A 22,046-nucleotide genomic window follows, 5' to 3' on the forward strand; every position below is an offset into this window, starting at 1 on the left:
TAGATTTGCAGTTTATTCATTCCCAGACGCTATCTCTGTATCTGAAATTACTCAGTTTATGATCTACTGCTATCTGAATGACTTTGACATTAATGGTTAGGGTGATCACGCAGATTTTCTGATCAGAATATATACCACTAACAAATTGCTTATTGTAACTGATAACTCTATGCTGTGCTAAATGATTCTAGAAACTGGGCTCTCTTACTGTCAACTACTTGTGGTAGTTCCCTTTATTTAATTCTTAAAATTGTAAGTTATTTTTGACAGGTAGCTTATGCTTCAAATGGTTCAAATGGCTCTGAGCACTATGGGACTTAACTTCTGAGGTCATCAGTCCCCTAGGACTTAGAACTACTTAAACCTAACTAACCTAAGGACATCACACACATCCATGCCCGAGGCGGGATTCGAAACTGCGACCGTAGCGGTCGTGCGGTTCCATATGTAGCGCCTAGAACCGCTCGGCCACCCCTGCCGGGAGCTTATGGGTTACATCCTTATACCTATGGTTAAGCATACATAATATATTTATGCAGTTCCGATGAGAGTGTGAAGATTTAGATGCCTTGAGGCAGAAAGAGGACACGTCATTCTACACCATTTTACAAACCGCTCTAAGAATCTTACCTTCATTTGTTTAGAAAGAAGAAATAAAAATTCATTATTTTACCAAATCGGGACGTTACTAAAAAAAGTTACACATTCCGCAGTACTAATCTTTCGCACAGAAAATAAATCACGAATAAACGTAATGCACAGGTAGAAAAGCTGAAACATACGACCGGTCAGGAACACATTAAATGGAATCCATTAACTGTGGCATTTTCTGTGTCGGAAAAACTGTGTGAAAATTTAGTAAAAGATACAAAGAAAGTATAAATAAACCCGAAAACAACCTTTCCATACTTACTGCACACCTTAGACAAACAGTGACACGGTGTAGTAAACTTGAGCAGTATCCTTTCAATTCTTGGTTCAAATGGTTCAAATGGCTCTGAGCACTATGGGACTTAACTTCTGAGGTCATCAGTCCCCTAGAACTTAGAACTACTTAAACCTAACTAACCTAAGGACATCACACACATCCATGCCCAAGGCAGGACTCGAACCTGCGACCGTAGCGGTATGCGGTTCCAGACTGAAGCGCCTAGTACCGCTCGGCCACTCCGGCCGGCTTTCAATTCTTCACAGAGCAGAAAATTCTAGAGGAGATAGAGAGCTACATATATTTGATAAAAAATTCAAGTGACATTTTAAATGAATGGACCAAATTTCCTAATGAAACAAAAAAAAACATTGAAAACTTTGAAAAATTGTCAGTACATAGATATTTCAAAACAGAAGATAATACTAAATTTGACATTCGATAAAAAGACTTTCCTGAAAGATAACAAAATGTTGTATCAGATTACATTTCTGACGTAAAACGGTTCGATAACATGGCAGTATCACTGTTACTTCATAAATATGACAGAGCAAAATAATGTCATAGTTCAGAAATAATGTCAAAACTCCGTAAATCTAAGCAGTGTCCATAAAACCAACAGATGTGTATTTATAGGTATGTGTATTTATACGTATGTGTATTTATAATGACTTCATTTTGTGTAGGTACAACTAGAAATTGAGACATGTTAGAAACTGGTGGTGGAAAAATAAAATAAAAAAGTAAATTGCAGCTCCGGTGGAATACACCCATAGGAAATAAATTTATAAAACTTAGCTATTCTGAGAGAAAAAATGTAAAATTATATCCCGTATTATAACAACTTGGCAATGCATAGATGAAGGGCACTTATCTTCGGCTTGCTTAAGAGTTTAACGATAAAAAAAATGATGCTATTTTTCGAAGAAGGTGCATAAGGAGACTAGCGTTTAGACGGCCACGAGACTGTACATAAGGGGAAGGAGTGTTTCGCTGAAATAACACCTTGTCCGTAGCGAACTCCCTTATCGTACCAATTCATTCACAAGTCAAATTTGGTTACTGGAACTGCGACCCTGAACTCAAAATGGATGCAAGTGGAGCGGCGTAGCATAAACTGGTACCAAGCGGAGGCAGACCCTCCACTAAATCGCCTCCAACATATACACAGTCTCGGGCGAAGTCCATTCCGGTACGGCTTCAGCGCTGCCCTGTGTTGGCCAGCGCTCCACCGCAAACAACGGGCTCCTTCATGCTGCCTATCGATGGCGTAGCAACACGTCACGTCACGCCGCGGCCCCGATCGGGCACTGTAGCCACTGGCGCGACCAGCGATGCTGCGCGTTTTTCAGCCCGTTCTGGAGCTGCGTTTCTAGGCGTTTTCGGCTATGCAGCTGCTGCACATATTCGTAATCCTACTACTGTTTGTAAAAATGAAGCACCAAGGCCGAGAGATGTGATCACAATGAAATTAATTCCATTGATTGAGGATATGACACAGTTGGTTAACATAAGAGGTGCGACAATAAAGTAATCAGATTGATGTGACAAAAAATGTTACTTACCATTTTAGTCAAGTTTAGTGTTGTCTCCTTCAAAGTAGTTCCCTTCTGATTGCACACACTTTTTCCAGCGCTTCTGCCATTGATGGTAACATTTCTGGAACTCACCTTCTGTAATATCCTCAAAGACTCTCGTCACAGCTTTTTGGACATCCTGTGTTGTTTGAAAATGGTGTCCCTTGACCGTCGTTTTGACTCTTGGAAATAGAAAAAAGTCGCACGGAGCGATATCTGGTGAATACGGTGGCTGTGGTAGTACTGAAATTTGTTTTGAGGTTAAAAATTGCTATGCTGACAGAGCAGTATGGGATGGCGCATTATCGTGATGCAGATCTTCAGTTATTATTAGACGGACTGTTTCTCGATTGATGTTCAGTTCTTCTGCAATCATTTTCACGGATAATCTTCGATCAGATCGTACGAGTTCATGCACCCTGGCCAAGTTGACACCTGTACATGAGGTTGATGGTCGTCCACTGCGGTCTTCATCTTCAACATTAGTTCTGCCTTCACTAAACATTTTATGCCAAAGAAAAACTTGCTCTTGACATAACCTCCTCTCCAAAAGCCTTCTGAAGCTAACCGCAAGTTGTCGTCGCATTTTCACCCAATTTGACGCAAAAAGAAATGGCATACCGTTGCGCAATATTATGCGGTTACATTTCCGTGACGAGAGACACAAACACATGTTAACTTATTACAGCATAACTCCCGACTGAGCAGTTGCATCGATGTGCCCCTTGGACTAGATTGTCCGCCGCTCGTGGTCTCGCGGTAGCGTTCTCGCTTCCCGAGCACGGGGTCCCGGGTTCGATTCCCGGCGGGGTAAGGGATTTTCACCTGCCTCGAGATGACTGGGTGTTTGTGTTGTCCTCATCATTTCATCATCATCCAGGTAAGTGGCGAAATTGGACTGAGCAAAGATTGGGTAATTGTACGGGCGCTGATAACCACGCAGTTGAGCGCCCCACAAACCAAACATCATCATCATCTCATCCTTGGACTAGAATCAGCTTACAGACCAAGGTCAAAGATATTGTGCTTACGCAAGCCTGCAGCGTTGCCACATCTTGCAAAGAAAATAAGTCTCATTACTTTATTGTTGCACCTTGTAGACCTGTACATGCGCTCTGAGTGTGGAAATTCAGTACAGAATAGCGGCACCACGTGCTGCAGTCAGAGCCTTTAGACGTCGTGTGCCATGGAACCGAAAAGCACCTGAATATTCCCCTGGGGAATACTCTGCCACGTGGTTTATCGGCGAGCCCACAAAGCGACAACTGTGGCTGCAGGATGACCTGAAAGAATAAGCTGCTGACCCATCATATCCCAGACGTGTTCGGTGGGCGACATGTCAGGCGAACGGGTGGACCAGGAAAGCAGTGGTACCCGTCGTTCTTCGAAGAAGGCTTGCGCATTCCTCACATGCGCCTGGGTGTTGCCCTACTGAAATATGCCATGTAGAACCATCTGCAGGTGGGGCAGTGCCTCGGGCTGTAAAACCTCTCCGATGTAGCGGAAGCTGTTCAGATTGCCCACAAGACGCAGGAGGCGAGATCACATGTTACAGGGCCGGCCGGAGTGGCCGTGCGGTTCTAGGCGCTACAGTCTGGAACCGAGCGACCGCTACGGTCGCAGGTTCGAATCCTGCCTCGGGCATGGATGTGTGTGATGTCCTTAGGTAAGTTAGGTTTAATTAGTTCTAAGTTCTAGGCGACTGATGACCTCAGAAGTTAAGTCGCATAGTGCTCAGAGCCATTTTGAACATGTTACAGGCAATGACACCCCAAACCATCAAACATGGCGTTTGTCCGCTGTGCCGCACCACCATACAGTCTAGCGATTGCGTTCACCATGGCGGCTATCATTACAGGACAAGCTGAAGCGAGACTCGTCCGAAAACACTCTACTTTGAACTCAGCACGCCAGTGTCGGTGAAGCTGTTCTGTGTGTTATGACCAAGCAGACAAGATGGTGGTCATCTCGCGCTGTGATCACATTGTGTCATCAAGTACCCTGTCGGCGATTGGTACGGCCTTCTTCTCTTCACTGGTTCCACATACGCCTCACTGTCGGAGCAGTGTGCCCAATATGAGCCACAATGTCAGGGAATGATACACTCACCTCCCGGAGATCAATCATTCTTTACCGTTCGAACGCAATCACACGCCGATATTCCAACCTGTGATGTCGGAGAGGCATAGTTTCACTTGTTACCTGTTTCCACTTCGTATGACGGCTTCGCACCAGCTGAGCGTTGCGTGACGGTGACGTGTCCGGTCACACACAAGGGGGCGCTGTAGGTTCTTACGTGTACGCCACATCTCTGCCATTTAAATTACTTATTATGGTTCCGTTATCCTACACGTCTTATTATCGTGGCGTATTGCAGACCATTGCTTCTGAGTGTTTCACTTCTTACAAACAGTTGCATATAAACACGGCCTGACAAGAAAATGAATCGCCCAGAAGCTGAGGAGCAAATGAAATGTAACTTTACATGTTGAGTTGGTATGTCATTTTACTTCAGTAAATAATGGAATCAAATAAAAATTTACAAAGAACTTAGCAATATGAGCCCACTTATCAGTATGACATTGTACCTTCTCTCGCCTGGCCGCAAGCGCCGATTCGTTTGGGAAGGTCGTCATAAGGTCATTGTATTCCCTCCTAAGGCAAGCAGGTCCACAAATGTTGTAAGTAGATCCTGATACCCTGGACACTGGCACCGAGACGAAGCCGACGTCCGAGCTGGTACCCCACTTTTCTGCTGGAGACAGATCTGGAGGTCTTACTGCCCACGAAGTATGTCAACATCACGCAAACTGTAGAGACATGTGTGGATGAGCATTATCCTGTAAAAAATGGCACCACTGTGTGTCGCACGAGAGGTAACACAAGAGGACGCAGGATGTTCAAAAATGGCTCTAAGCACTATGGGACTTAACATCTGAAGTCGTCAGTCCCCTAGATTTAGAACTACTTAAACCTAACTAAGGACATCACACATATCCATGCCCGAGGCAGGATTCGAACCTGCGACCGTAGCAGCCGCGTGGTTCCGGACTGAAACGCCTAGATCCGTTCGACCACAGCGGCCGGCACGCAGTATGTCCATGACATTCCATATTTCCCTCGATCACTACCAGCCATGACCTGAATCAATACCCGATAACTTTCCACATCTTGTCAACAGGAGTAACACAACTGTGGCTCTCCGAAACTTCGGAAAAATGGGACCTCTCTCCAGGGTGTCGCTGTACTCAACAATGATGGTCATTCGTAGTAGTGCAGAACTTCGTTTCGCTGTTAAACACAGTGTGACGTCATTCATCAGCAGTTCATGCTTACCAGTCACAGCACCACTCCCAATGCAATCGTTTGTGTTGTGATGTTGAAGGCGCCCTGGTCTGGCAACTGCTAGTCTCCTTGTTTTTGGTTGACAGCCGCAAATGTAAAAGGGTTACGACGATGCTAGGTGCGCAGTAAAGCGATCCCCTTTATGGTGGTCAGATGTTGCTGGTTTAGCAATGGCTGTGAATTGGTCATCTTACCGAACTTAGGTCGGTCTCTTCCCAGGGCAGGGATGTCGGGTAGCCAGTGGGCGTGTTTCCTTTGCAGGGGTGGGTCCGACCGAGTGTTTCGCTTGCTGCCTTTCTCGGCCAGTGTCTTGCACCTTTTTAGAAGCTGCTAGTTAATTTATTTCGGCATATCACCCCCGGTTTCTTGTTAGAGGGTGGGGGGGGGGGGGTTGAGCCGTGCGTGGCTCATGTTCCCGTCATCATGTATTTTGCACCCTGTTTTTAACGTTCTTCCTCCTCACTACGTTAAATTACTACTGTCACCGAATTGCTGCTTTGCCTGACCGTGAGCGGCGTTAGTAGCACGTATCGATTTATCCCCTCTTGTAGTATCTTTGCTCGACTGCTATTACTTCCCGGTCATTGTCTGTCGTAAGCCAGTTCCGGTCGGGAGTTCGGGTCGCGAGTTCGGTCTGCCAGTCAGTTGGAATGCGTCTGGAGCGCAGTCTGGATCTGCCAGTTGGGGAGTTGCAATGCGGCACTAGTGCAGTCGGGATGGAGAGTGAGGTCGTGCCGACATGGCTCGCCCGACCATTGCCGCCACGCATCACCTGAGCCGGGCCACGGTCTTGGTGGATCGTCCGTCGGTCGTCCTACCGACGCGTTTTGGCTCGCCGGTCGCTCATGAGTCGGCTGTGTGGCTGTGTGTGTGTGTGTGTGTGTGTGTGTGTGTGTGTGTGTGCATAGACTCCCGCTTTGTCTTCGTGCGTGCTTAGTTACTGTTGGGTATCGTTGAGGCCGCCGTGCAAGTGTTTGTCAGGTACAGTGTGTGTAGTTGGCGTTATTTCCACTGACTATTTTAGATGGTGTCGGCACTCTAAGACGAGTCGGTCGGTTGCTGCGGACCAGGGAAGTTATCTCCGCACGGTGCAGTCAGCTGACCCGCTGGCGCTGCAATTAACTATATTGGTTGACTACAATTCGAGTGCACCATAGGAATTTTCTGCCTTGTGTCCGTTAGTGTTCTGATTACCTACCCTGGCCACTAACGTAATTTCAGGCAGCATCCTTTCCTCACCTGTTGTCGCTGTCAAACGTGGTGTAATTTTGACAGCTAATACGTATTTCATTGTGGATAATCACGTTCGTAACTTTTGTGTTTGAGTTCTCATGTACTGATTGGTGGCAAGCAAGTCGTTTTGTCGGTCAGTCCGTAGCTGTCCCCTGGTTGGGTTCTGTCGGATCAAGTGTAGTTGGCCTCATCACCTGTCTCACCTAAGTGAACGAGGGCAGACCGACCTCCCTGGCGGCTTCTGAGTGCCGTTTTCTTATTATCCTTCTCACAGGTGTTTAATTGCCTGTTAATAATCTAGCATAGCCAATGATTTAAAAATTCTTGTTTTTACTGGACTTAATGTATTTTGAATTTTGAAAAAGCAATTGTGGACCTTAAGCCGCTTAAAATCTTATTCTTGAAACTACCCTTTAAGCCAAAACATTGAGGCCTTCTGCCTTAAGATTATGGTAATATATTTTAAAATTTTCAAATTTAATTAACGCCGGAAATGCATATCCTCCTATTTCCATCTATTGTACTATAAATTTGTTTTCCTTATTTTTGTCACCTGAATATATAACATTTCTGTGTCTTCGTATATTGTAATTGTTTTACTATTTGTATATATATATTTATGCATTTATGTCGATGTATAATTGGTTTGTTTCGTAAATATTATTTGTATTTTTACGCTGGGTCTTGCCTAGGAGAAACTGCTATCGAACGATTACATCGATAGGTCGTGTGAAGAATCAAAGTGTGTAGGATCTTTGGTAGTGTTAACTCTGCCGCGTGGAGCGCGGGCTGAGCAGAGAGAGTCTGGCTGGAGTGGCGAGTGGAGCAGGTGTGTTGTGTGACGCTCCCGCGAGTTGCCGCGCTTTCGGGGTTTGGCAGCATGTAATTGCGCTCGAATTGCTATGATAGTTTCTGACACGGTGTCGCGGACGGGAAGCATTAGCTGGCGCACATCAAGAGCCCGTTTCGCCTGGTGACCGTGTCGAGAAGAAGGCGCGCCAACATCCAGCTTCTGCAACAGCGACGGCCGACAATGAGTGACTGTCGCCACCTCCTCGATCGACGGCTTCAAACCTTCAATCAACCAACAAGGAAGACTGGAAGCACGTAAAGTTTTAGAACTGTGTGGCAGACCTCAGCTTTTCAAACTTTTAAAATTGTTGCATCACAAAATTACAGCAACTTGGCATGAACGTTTGTTGCTCATTGTCCCAATTGCATTACCAAGCGGGGTCCCTTCCTTTTCCGGAATGAACCCGAGTGTCGTTGAAATTCAAATTCGATTTCACTGCTTTAATTTCAAAGTTCAGTTAAGGTATTCATAGCTGGCTACAATATTTAGATTACACAAGCACAAATTAAGAGTGTGAGTTTTGTTACCGTATTTTAGCTTACCTGTGACTGCAGCTCAGCTTGGTACGTACTAATTTTACTACTGTTAATTGTTCAGAATCATTTAATTCAAGTTCAAAGTTAAATCTCTTCTTTCTAAATTGCGTAGATTCAAGTAGCTTTTGAAATGATTGTTGAGGTAGTCCAAGACTAACCGTATTTTACTGAATTTCGATGTGCTTCAGAAAGAAAGCTCACTATTAATTTCAGTCACTAAATTAACTTTCGATTTTCCTGTTTTATTAATTCTTTTGCTAAATTAAGTCAGTGTGTAGCGAAATTTATTACTTCTGACAAACTTTCAGTTTTCACACTGCACGTGTCAACCTTCAGTTGCCACGCTTCTAGTGCTAATTATATGTGTAATAACCTTTCTTTCTCAGTTACAATAGTAATTGTCCTTAGGACTGGCAACTGTAATTTCCCCCAAATCTCAAATATCTAATTACCGCTACTTAATTGTTAACGTAATGGCCGCACATTTACTTTCTTTATTAACTTTACCCCTTTTCAAAATTAATTTCCACCAGTTTCATTAGCATTTTTCCTTTCATTTAGATGTAACCCTTTCCTCCCTCTTTACCGACAAATTAACTTCGGTGACGATTGCTTTTCCCAAATTTCCATTAGGTACACGCAGTTTAATTTTTCACTGTCATTAAGGTCGATAAGTGAGGGGGAGGTTACATCCTTAGCCACTTTTATTGCACCTTGCATATGTTTGTTCTATCTACTTTTGCCTTGAGGCTTTCCAGCCTAGCAGTGATACCATATATATTTAAAATTATTTTATTTGCTATTTTAACTGCGTTTTTATTTTGTTGACTGTCCGCCCCCGGTAGCTGAGTGGTCAGCGTGACAGAATGTCAATCCTAAGGGCCCAGGTTCGATTCCCGGCTGGGTCAGAGCTTTTCTCCGCTCAGGGACTGGGTGTTGTGTTGTCCTAATCATCATCATTTCATCCACATCGACGCGCAGGTCGCCGAAGTGGCGTCAACTCGAGACTTGCACCAGGCGAACGATTTACCCGACGGAAGGTACTAGCCACACGGCATTTCATCTTCATTTTGTTGACTTTTATGTTTGGAGGCCCTCAGTCATGAAATAATTGCCTTTTGAAACGCGTAGTTCTAAAGGTTCGGTTATGTGCCGTTTTGGTTTAAAGGTGTTATTAAATTATAATAAATTACAATTTTGAGTGAACCTGACCGACACCTTATTTGGCCCTTTCCACAGTCCTGTGGGTTTAGTGGGCGTCTCACTGGTAGCAGTGGAAGCGTGCTGGGCCCATAACCCAGAGGATCATGGATCGACATCATTCACAAACCAGCCGATGGTGTGTATGTGAACGAAGTTATATTGACATTCGTCTGTCTTCTGTGTACTTCACTTTTGTTGTCAGGCAATGTACTATAATAGAAGTTGGGTGATAGGTTGGGTCTTTTACGTACGATATACAGGACCTGTGCCAAGCATTGCGTGAAACCAATACTGGAAAGCAGGCTCCGATGGAAGCATACGCTGCAGCAAATTCCTCAGACTGTAGTAGGTGGTGTATCGCTATTAGTTGGGAGCACCGTCTAGCAGTCGAAAGCCGTGTCAGAAGCATCTGTTCAGAGAGGCGCACGAACTGCAACAGAAACGGTAAAGACTAACCAATTCAGGTGCTTTGGAAATGCGATAATGCTTTGACCATGCACGGTTTTTGTTTCAGTACATAAACAAATTCAACGAACATCACATCGCTAACGGTAGAACGATGGACCTGAAGCTCTTATAGACGTCGCAAGTAGAAGATGGGGATGAAAATCTAATAGTCATGTGAGACTGGAATGCTGTAGTTGTAGGGGAAGGAGTAGAAGAAAACGTTACAGGAGAATATGTGTGTGGGACAAGGAATCAGAGAGGAAACAGAGTTCTGTAACAAGTTTCAGCTGGTAATAGCGAAAACTGTGTTCAAGAATAGCATGAGGAGGTATACTCGGTAAAGGCCGGGTGATACGGGAAGATTTCAGTTAGATTACATCATAGTCAGGCAGAGATTCCGAAATCAGATACTGGATTGTAAGGAGTACCCAGAGGCAGGAATACTCAGATCACAATATAGCAGTGATGAGCAGGCTGAAGTTCAGGAGGTTAGTCAGGAAGATTCGATACGCAAATAAGTGGGATACGCAAGTAGGCCTACTAAGGAATGGTGAGGTATGATTGAAGTTCTCTAAAGCTATAGATACAGCAATAAGGAATAGCTCAGTAGGCAGTACAGTTGAAGAGGAATGTACATCTCTAAAAAGGGCCATCACAGAAGTTGGGAAGGAAAACATAGGTACAAAGAAGGTAGCTGCGAAGAAACCATGGGTAACAGAAGAAATATTCCAACTGATCGATCAAACGAAGAAGTACAAAAATGTTCCGGGAAACTCACGAATGCAGAAATAAGTCGTTGAGGAATGAAATAACTAGGAAGTGCAGGGAAGCTAAGACGAAATGGTTGCATGAAAAATGTGAACACATATAAAAAGATGATTGTCGGAAGTACAGACTCAGCATACAGGAAAGTCAAAACAACCTTCGGTGACATTAAAAGCAAAGGGGATAACATTAAGAGTGCAATGGGAAATCCACTGTTAAATGCAGAAGAGAGAGCAGATAGGTGGAAAGAATACACTGAAAGCCTCTATCCGGTGGAAGATTTGTCTGATGTGATAGAAGAAGAAACAGAGTCGATTTAGAAGAGATAGGGGATCCAGTATTAGAATCAGAATTTAAAAGAGCTTTGGGGGACTTCAGATCAAATAAGGCAAAAGGAATAGACAAAATTCCATCAGAATTTCTAAAATCATTGGGGGTAATGGCAACAAAATGGCTATTCGCGTTGGTGTGTAGAATGTATGAGTCTGTCGACATACGATCTGACTTTCGGAAAAGCATCATCCACACAATTCCGAAGACGGCAAGAGCTGACAAGTGCGAGAATTATTGCACAATCAGCTTAATAGCTCATGCATCCAAGTTGCTTAGAAGAATAGTACACAGAAGAATGGAAAAGAAAATTGAGGATGCGCTAGATGACGATCAGTTTGGTTTTAGAAAAGGTAAAGGCACGAGAGAGGCAATTCTGATGTTGCGGTTAATAATGGAAGCAAGACTAAAGAAAAATCTAGACACGTTTACAGAATTTTTCTACCTAGAAAAAGCGTTCGACAATGTAAAATGGTGCAAGATGTTCGAAATTCTGAAAAACTTAGGTGTAAGCTATAGGGAGAGGCGGGTCACATACAATATGTATCACAGGCAAGAGGGAATAATAAGAGTAAACCACCAAGAACGAAGTGCTCACATTAAAAAGGGTGTAAGACAAGGATGTAGCCTTTCGCCACTACTGCTTAATCTGTACATCACGGAAGCAATGATGGAAATAAAAGAAAGGTTCAAGAGTGGAATTAAAATTCAAGGTGAAAGGATATCAATTATACGATTCGTAGATGACATTGCTATCCTGAGTAAAAGTGATGAAGAATTACGTGATCTGCTGAACGAAATGATCATTCTAATGAGTACAGAGTATGGACTGAGAGTAAATCGAAGAAAGACGAAGGTAATGAGAAGTAGTAAGAATGAGAACAGCGAGAAACTTGTCAGGTTTGATGGTCACGAAGTAGATGAAGTTAAGGAATTCTGCTACGTAGGCAGCAAAATAACCAATGACGGACGGCGCAAGCTGAACATAAAGAGCAGACTAGCAACGGCAAAGAGGGCATTCCTGGCCAAGAGAAGTCTACTAATATCAAATATCGGCCTTAATTTGAGGAAGAAATTTCTGAGAATGTACGTCTGGAGTACAGCAATGTATGGTAGTGAAACATGGGCTATGGGAAAACCGGAACAGAAGAGAATCGAAGAATTTTAGATGTGGTACTTCAGGCGAATGTTGAAAATTAGGTGGACGGATAAGTTAAGGAATGAGGAGGTTCTGCGCAGAATTGGAGAGGAAAGGAACATGTGGAAAACACTGATAAGGAGAAGGGACAGGATGATAGTACATCTGCTAAGACATGTGGGAATAACTTCCATGGTAGTAGAGGGAGCCGTAGAGGGCAAAAACTGAAGAAGACAGAGATTGGAATACATCCAGCAAATAACTGAGGACGTAGCTTGAAAGTGCTACTCTGAGATGAAGAGGTTAGCACAGGAGAGAAAGTCGTGCCGAGCCGCATCAAACCAATCAGAAGACTGATGACAAAAAAAGAAAAAAAGGGCCTCATTTCCCACAACCCAAGGGCACGTTCACTAGTAAATATGGGAACACCTGACATTTTTTCTCCATCAAATAATCCCTAAATTTTCTAAGTACGCAGTCCAAAACGACGACATAAGGTTTTTATACTTGTTTTACCATATACTATTTCGGAATTTTCAGGCCAAGTCGATGAGTTCACTTCCGAACATTCAGAGGTAGCAATACCCTCTGTCTGCAGAAGGCGATTCTCCAAATGCTGTTTTAAACAATCACAAAATCTGCTGGGCTCAAGGCATCTGCTTTTTGTTCCCATTTCCATGTGTAATTCCTCTGAAGTTCAGTTCTTCTATTGCTTTCACAGCTTCACGTTAATGGGGACCACTGTTCAATATCCTTACTTCGAACAGCAACATCTGATTTCTGATCTCCAAATGGACAAAATACAGTGTGATGTCTCGTAATTGTAGTTAAAGACTTAGTTCTGATAATTCTTGAAAGCTAGTTAAAGCTAAGTCGAAAATGAAATCAACTTCAGTGATATCCTTCAATAAACCTTTGCACATACCTATGTGAGTTGATTCCCTGCTATGATCATCTTCCGCAGCTGTGTAGCAAGCAACCAAAGCTTCTTTAAAGTTTTTTCATTCTCCTGACACAATTCTGAAGCTCAATGATACCCGTCTGACGCCCAACATTCTGACTATTTTCAGAATTTCAATATCAAGTAGCTGTGCATTCTGCTTTGCTTTCGAGCGTTCTTCGGTGCTGGTGGTACTCTGAATATAGCTTGTCTAAGACCTGAAATGTTTAACATATGGCGGTAAGTCTCTTTCATTACATCACCAGTTGACAACACAAGTCTATGGTTAGCACATTTGCTATTGTAAACGCGTATTTTCACTGTATTTTCACACGTTCACTTTTATCATCAATCAACAACGTTGAAATTCTTGTCTTTTCACTCGCACAGGAATTATTGGCAAGTTTTAGCTTTTTAGATTCAGGAGAACAAGTTATTTTGTTACTCATTTTATTTTAATCACCAAACAAACTCGCAACGAAAGGCAGGAGAAACCGTACATCACGCACAAAACTAACAAGAAGGGAGCAGGAAGTGAATAAGCCAAGTATGCCGTGTCCCGTGTCACTCACAGAACAAGGAAGTATTCTTATGACTGGCTGACTACTATTAAATTGACAAGAATGGTTTCCTGCTGCTTCGAAGGTTTCGAAATAGTTAAATGTATCGCTTTTCACACCAAAGACTGCACTGGCGTCGTTCATATTGTGACTGTTGATATGAAAAACGGAAATAAACCCGATTTACGTCCGTGAAATAAATCACTTTCAAGTTCTCCAACATCATAAAGAAGTTCCTTCGCGGACAGAAAAGTTCAGGGGTGGAGTTCCCCCAGAGAATGAGCACTGGTATTAGAACAAAGTGACAAAACTCATGAGATATCGATAGGCACATATACAGATGGCGGCAGTACCTCGTACACTACGTATAAAAGGGCAGACCAATGGCGGAGCTGTCATTTGTACTCAGGTGATGCATGTGGAAAGATTTCCGACGTGATTACGGACGCAAGGCGAGAAGTAAAAGACTTTGACCGCGGATGCACAGTTGGAGCTACACGCATGGGACATTTTGTGGTGGCACCGCCAGACACCACACTTGCTAGGTGGTAGCCTTTAAATCGGCCGCGGTCCGTTAGTATACGTCGGACCCGCGTGTCGCCACTATCACTGATTGCAGACCGAGCGCCGCCACACGGCAGGTCTAGTCTAGAGACTCCCTAGCACTCGCCCCAGTTGTACAGCTGACTTTGCTAGCTAGGGTTCACTGTCTACATACGCTCTCTTTTGCAGAGACGATAGTTTAGCATAGCCTTCAGCTACGTCATTTGCTACGACCTAGCAAGGCGCCCTATTCAGTTACTAAAAGTACTATCTTCAAGAATGTATTCTGAACAGATAATATTGTGACTCATGTACCGTCAAGAGCGACGTTCATCATTAATGGATTAAAGTTATGTATCAAACTAATTACGTCCGCTTTCTGAATTCTCATTCCTTGTCATGTTCCAGACCTCACGTCAGTATAGTTCTTCCCTCCTCACGCCAGCGTGCGTGAGCTAAAACGCGTGCATTTCGGCCTCCACTCGTAACACGGTGTTGGCTCTTCTGCTAACACAAAACATTTCATTTCGGAAATCGTTAGGGAGTTCAATGTTCCGGGATCCACAGTGTCAAGAGTGTGTAGGGAATACTAAATTTCAGGTATTATCTCTCAGCACGAGCAATGCAGTTTCCGGCGGACTTGGCTTAACGACCGAGAGCAGCGGAGTTTGCGTAGTTTTGGTTACTAACAGACAAACAACAATGCGTGAAATAACCGTAGAAATCAACGTGGGACGTACGATGAACGTATCCGTTAAGACAGTGAGGCGAAATGTGACGTTAGATGGGCTATGGCAGGAGGCATCGGTGTCGCCTGCAGCGCCACTCCGCGGCTCCTGACCATATCGGTTGGACCCTAGACTACTGCAAAACAGTCGACGGTCGGATGAGTCCTCGTTAGTACGAAATGATAGGTTTCCTGTGGGCGCGATCTCCACGAAGCCATCGACCCAACTTGTCAACAAGGCACTGTGCAAGCTGATGGTAGTGGCTCCATAATAGTGCGGGCTCTGTGTTTACATGGTAAGGACTGGGTCCTCTGGTCTCGATGAACCGATCATTGTCTGGAAATGGCTATGTTCGGCTACTTGGAGACGATTTTCACCCAGTCGTGGACTTCACGTTCCCAAACAACTATGGAATTTCTGTGAATGACAAAGCGCCACATCACGGGCTCACAGTTGCTCGCCATTGGTTTGAAGAACATTCTGGACAGTTCGGCCAAATGATTTGACCAGCCATATCACCCGACATGAATCCCATCGAACATTTATGGAACATAATCGAGAGGTCAGTTCGTGCACAAAACACTGCACCAGAAACACTTTTCGCAATTATGGACGGCTACAGAGGCAGCATGGCTCAATGTTTCTACAAGGGACTTTCAACGACTTGTTCAGTCCATGCCGTGTCGAGTTGCTGTACTACATCAGGTGAAAGGAGACCCGACATGATATTAGGAGGTACACCATGACCTTTGTCACTGCAGAGTATAAATTTCTGTTCAAGTGGCTGACTGTCATTTGGAGCAGGGCTATTGTTTTACTTCAGTTTGTTATCTGCAATTCCCGTATTTTTCACTGTTTCTCTCAATACGAGACTATTCCTGAGAGTATTATCTTTTCGAACAGTTTGCAAAAAAAGTCGGTAAAGAAACTGGAAGATAATAATTTAAGATCTTCTTGTCACCTTTCTTATAAAGAGGCTTAACAATTACATATCTTTACCAGTTTGGAAAAATTCCCTGCGCCAGCGATCATTACATATGTATTACTAAGGACATTACTTGTTAAGTTATAACAACTTTCCAGAATTCCGTTTGAAACTGTGTCAACACCACACGAGCCTTTGTTTCTTTAGAATTCTTCTATTAATTCCGGTGAAAGATGTTGGTGTTACTTCTAGTTGCTTATAGTCCCATCAAATGACATTTTAGTATATTCTCTTGCTACTTCAAAAAATGGTTCAAATGGCTCTGAGCACTATGGGACTCAACTTCTGAGGTCATCAGTCCCCTAGAACTTAGAACTACTTAAACCTAACTAACCTAAGGACATCACACACATCCATGCCCGAGGCAGGATTCGAACCTGCGACCGTAGGGGTCCCGCGGCTCCAGACTGTAGCGCCTAGAACCGCACGGCCACTCCGGCCGGCTTGCTACTTCAATTGAACCAATTAATTCTAATTTTGCTGCTACATAAAGTGATTGTTAGAGGTACTTGCAACTTGTGAACTATGAGTAACAACATTGTCATTTAAATTAAATGGTATGGTATCTTGTTCACTGACAGACTGTCTTGTCTCCCAGCTGATAATCTTTCAATCTTAGTATCCACGTTATTATTTTCTGTCAGGACGTGCATACTTCTGGACATTTTAATAGCTTTCCTTAAAATTCAGCAGTATCTTTTGTGATATGCAACTAATGTCGGATTTTGACTTATTCTAGCCGTTATCTAAATTTTCCTCTTTCTTTTACATGAGAATTTATCTCCTTAGTAATCTTGGGCGTACTCGTTTTTTAATGAATTTTCTGGATAACTTATTAGTGAATCTGCTTTCAAATGTTGAACAAATTCGCTATGAGGTAAATTGAATTTGACGTTAACTTCTCTTTCTATACATATCTCATCCCATACCACCTCTTTTAACTTAAACACTGTACCGTCAGCCGGTTCTAGGCGCTACAGTCTGGAACAGCGCGACCGCTACGGTCTCAGGTTCGAATCCTGCCTCGGGCATGGACGTGTGTTATGCCCTTAGGTTAGTTAGGTTTAAGTAGTTCTAAGTTCTAGGGGACTGATAACCTCAGAAGTTAAGTCCTATAGTGCTCAGAGCCATTTGAACCATTTTGAACTGTACCCTCTTCTCATTAATCACCTGCCTCACGGGTGTAAGGTGTATTGTTCACTTCCATTACTCGTGCATCACGACCAGACAGACTCACGGTCACTACACAATGACAGGCACAGCTGCTCCGGCGCGCCTGTGCACTCAGATCAGGACGTGTGGGTGACGAAACTGCTAAAGTGTGTTTACTTACGCAGGCGACCGGAGCAAACACATGAAGTCATTCGAATTTTCTGTGCGAGCCTTCACTCTGCAGGCAAACTGGTGCGTGAGTAGGGTGTGTAGTGCTGAGTTAATTTGCAACGTGTGTACAGGTAAACAACGGGATGGCTTGACGAAGTGATTAAGTGTGCATGGAGGAGTGCATTAAAATCTATAGGAATGATCCTTGTCTGTGACATGTTAACTGCAAAGTTGTAGCGATCGCGAAAAGAAATAAGTGGTGTATTCATAAAACTAAAAGAAATACAACATGATGTTCACAATAAGCAATAAGCCTGTAGTTTCCAAAATTAGAGAAATATTATAAGGAATTACTGGAAGGAAATTTGCTACAAATAGGCCTATACGAAACAAAGATATGGTACTTTAAACTGCTGAGTGAAAGTGTTCCCCTAACCCATGTCTAGTTATCGAAAGTGATGACAAACATACTGAAATTGCGTAAAAAATATATAAAATAATTCTATTTTGTTGTATATTTTCCACTGTATACATACCTGTACACTGGGTCATTCAAGACACTTCCAGCAATTATACTGAGATGCATGATATTAAACTGTCTTCAAGTCGAAGGTTGCTGTGCTTTAACTAGGCATAGAGGAGATGTACCTTCGGCTTAATCCTCTCTCTGAAATGGCTTAGCCAGGGTGTTGTAGGACGATCTACGAGTTAATATGGACTCCGGCCACGATTCGAAGTTTTTACATTAACACTCATTGCCAGAGTTGAAAAAAGTCACAAGTGACAAAAAATCTTAGCACCCACTGAGGATGGTAGCCAAGATCTTTAAATTTGTAGCTTTATATCCACCTACTTACCTATCAAGGTACGTTTATGAAGTTATTTTGTCATTGAACTACATCTTCATTTACACAATTACACATAAAGTTTCCTCTTATGTTATTGCCAGAATTAACAATATTTCCTGAGTTCTTTCTGTCCAGATTTTCCACGTGAGAATCATTTATCTGAAAAGCAGTGTATCTTCTTCTTCTTCTTCTTCTTCTTCTTCTTATTCTTCTATACTTCAAGCATTAGGCGCTTGGGGGTTCGATACCTACCTTTTCCTGTATCTCACGATTTTGACAGGTAATCATTGGTTAGAAATGACGGTAAATTGAGTTCATGGTTCAGAGTAGTTTCAGGGGTAAGACAAGGCTGCAACCTGTCTCCACTGTTGTTCATATTATTTATGGATCATATGTTGAAAACAATAGACTGGCTGGGTGATATTCAGATATGTGAACAAAAAATAAGCAGTCTTGCATATGCGGATGACTTAGTTATGATGGCAGATTCGATTGAAAGTTTGCAAAGTAATATTTCAGAGCTAGATCAGAAATGTAAGGACTATGGTATGAAGATTAGCATCTCCAAAAGGAAAGTAATGTCAGTGGGAAAGAAATATAAACGGATTGAGTGCCAAATAGGAGGAACAAAGTTAGAACAGGTGGACGGTTTCAAGTACTTAGGATGCATATTCTCACAGGATGGCAACATAGTGAAAGAACTGGAAGCGAGGTGTAGCAAAGCTAATGCAGTGAGCGCTCAGCTACGATGATGATGATGATGATGTTTGGTTTGTGGGGCGCTCAACTGCGTGGTTATCAGCGCCCGTACTATTACCCAATCTTTGCTCAGTCCAATTTCGCCACTTTCCTGGATGATGATGAAATGATGAGGACAACACAAACACCCAGTCATCTCGAGGCAGGTGAAAATCCCTGAGCCCGCCGGGAATCGAACCCGGGACCCCGTGCTCGGGAAGCGAGAACGCTACCGCGAGACCACGAGCGGCGGACCGCTCAGCTACGATATACTCTCTTCTGCAAGAAGGAAGTCACTACCAAGACTAAGTTATCTGTGCACCGTTCAATCTTTCGACCAACTTTGTTGTATGGGAGCGAAAACTGGGTGGATTCAGGTTACCTTATCAACAAGGTTGGGGTTACGGATATGAAAGTAGCTAGGATGATTGCAGGTACTAGTAGATGGGAACAATGACAGGAGGGTGTCCACAATGAGGAAATCAAAGAAAAACTGGGAATGAACTCTATAGATGTAGCAGTCAGGGCGAACAGGCTTAGATGGTGCGGTCATGTTACACGCATGGGAGAAGCAAGGTTACCCAAGAGACTCATGGATTCAGCAGTAGAGGGTAGGAGAAGTCGGGGCAGACCGAGGAGAAGGTACCTGGATTCGGTTAAGAATGATTTTGAAGTAATAGGTTTAACATCAGAAGAGGCACCAATGTTAGCACTGAATAGGGGATCATGGAGGAACTGTATAAGGGGGGCTATGCTCCAGACTGAACGCTGAAAGGCATAATCAGTCTTAAATGATGATGATAATGATCATTGGTTACTCATTCTGTTAATGTGTTCATACGAGTACCATTTTGATCTGTGTTCAGTTCATTCTTAATGTCATCATTCTACATTTTCTCTAAACTACTATGTTCTTTTACTGTTTGAGATGTCTCATTTCTGGTGTCTGAAATCTATTGTCCTATTGTTTGTACGTGATCCATGACTCACTTTCATACAACCACGTAAAACAACTTAGTCACCTAAATTTTCAGTTGGCTCTCTTTCCATGTTTTGTTTTTCCGGCGCCTATTTATTGTACCACACACATTTGAGAGTTTTGGTAGTGTCTTCTCTGTTCCTTCATCATATTCATATATAACGTCCTAGACAGTTGAAAATTTTCAACTTTTCATAATATTTCGTTATCAACAACAATTTTCTATCTTTTGGGACCTTTCTACGTAAACACAAGTCTTTTTTTAATTTTTCCTGTTGAAATCTTAAGTTTATATTCTTCACATATTTTACACAGCAATTAAATTCCTTTTCGCGGGTCATCTTTTTCGGCCCAGAATGTGGTATCTTTTGCAAGTAAGGGACAGAATGAAATAATCTCTCTATCTATCGGAACACCGCCATCGTATTAGGCTTACCATTCTCGTATTGCTCTAAAAGAGATATGTTAAACCGTGTAAATGATACGTTATGACCTTGTCTTACCCCTTTCTCGGTTATTATAGATTGTGTTAATTTACTATTTAAATCTACGATGATGAAGCTACTTTTGTATAGGGTTCTCAGAAGATCTGTCAAATGTCATCTCTTAACATTACGAAAATATTTTGAAAAGTCTGAATACTAACCGACTTTAAGTGTTGAATTGCGAGGAGTTATCAAAAACTACGTCTGCAGCGAAACGTGTACATTTTATTTCATGCAACCATACAGCCATCTGATAGTACATGCATTGTGTTTTTTTCAACTCAGTGTCTATATCGGTTCAGAAACTTGTCGCTTCGTGGGACGAGTTTGAATATACCTTCCCGGTAAGAGCGCTGTCCTTGTGTGTTCGGCGATGTTTTCTTGACGTGTTTCCTCTCCTCGTCTGAAGCGAATCGTTGGCCTTCCAGATGCTCCTTCAAGTGAAGTAAAAGATGAAATTTGCTTAGCGCGAGGTGCGGGCTTTAGGGAGAGTACGATGACGTTCCAGCGAAACAGCTTTAACAGCATGTTGGCCTTCTTGGCTGTATGAAATCGCACATTGTCACGAAGGATCAAATGGCTCTGAGCACTATGGGACTTAACTTCTGAGGTCATCAGTCCCCTAGAACTTAAAACTGCTTAAACCTAACTAAAGGACAACACACACATCCATGCCCGAGGCAGGATTCGAACCTGCGACCGTAGCGGTCGCGCGATTCCAGACTGTAGCGCCTAGAACCGCTCGGCCACCCCCGGCCGGCTGTCATGAAGGAAGTTGACAGCTTCACTAAGAAGGCTTGGCCGTTTTCTCCTGATTGCATTGCGCAAGGCCTCGTTGTGTCGGTCAGTGGTCACTGTCTCTTTCTAAAAACTCAACGAGTTGGACATCCACACTCTCCCAAAACATGATGGCCATCACCTTCCCACAAATGGCGTCACCTGAAACCTTTTCGTCTTTGGAGTAGAGGAACTTTCCACTCCATTTACGACCGGTTATTGCTAGAGGCATACAGAAATACAAGGCGCTGAGGAATGAAATAAATAGGAAGTGCAGGGAAGCTAAGACGAAATGGCTGCATGAAAAATGTGAAGAAATCAAAAAGAAATTACTGTCTAAAAGACTGATTCAGCATATATGAAAGTCAAAATAATCTTCGGTGAAATTAAAAGCAAGGGTGGTAACATTAAATAGTGCAACGGTAATTCCACTGCTAAATGTAGAGGAGAGAGCAGGTAGTTAGAAAGAATACATTGAAGGCCTCTATGAGGTGGGAGGTTTATCTGGTGTGATAGAAAAAGAAACAGGAGTCGATTTAGAAGAGACTGGGGATCCAGTATTAGAATCAGGATTTAAGAGAGCTTTGGAGGCCATAAGAACAAATAAGGCAGAAGGAACAGATAATATTCCACCAGAATTCCTAAGGTCATTGGGCAATTGGCAGCAGGCCTACTATTCACGTTGGTGTGTAGAATGCATGAGTCTGGAGACATACCATCTGACTTTCGGAAAAATGTCATCCACACAATTCCGAAGACGGCAAGAGTTAAGTGCAAGATTTATC

The sequence above is a fragment of the Schistocerca cancellata genome, chromosome 8, assembly GCF_023864275.1.
Source record: "Schistocerca cancellata isolate TAMUIC-IGC-003103 chromosome 8, iqSchCanc2.1, whole genome shotgun sequence".
In the NCBI taxonomy this organism is placed as follows: Eukaryota; Metazoa; Arthropoda; class Insecta; order Orthoptera; family Acrididae; genus Schistocerca; species Schistocerca cancellata.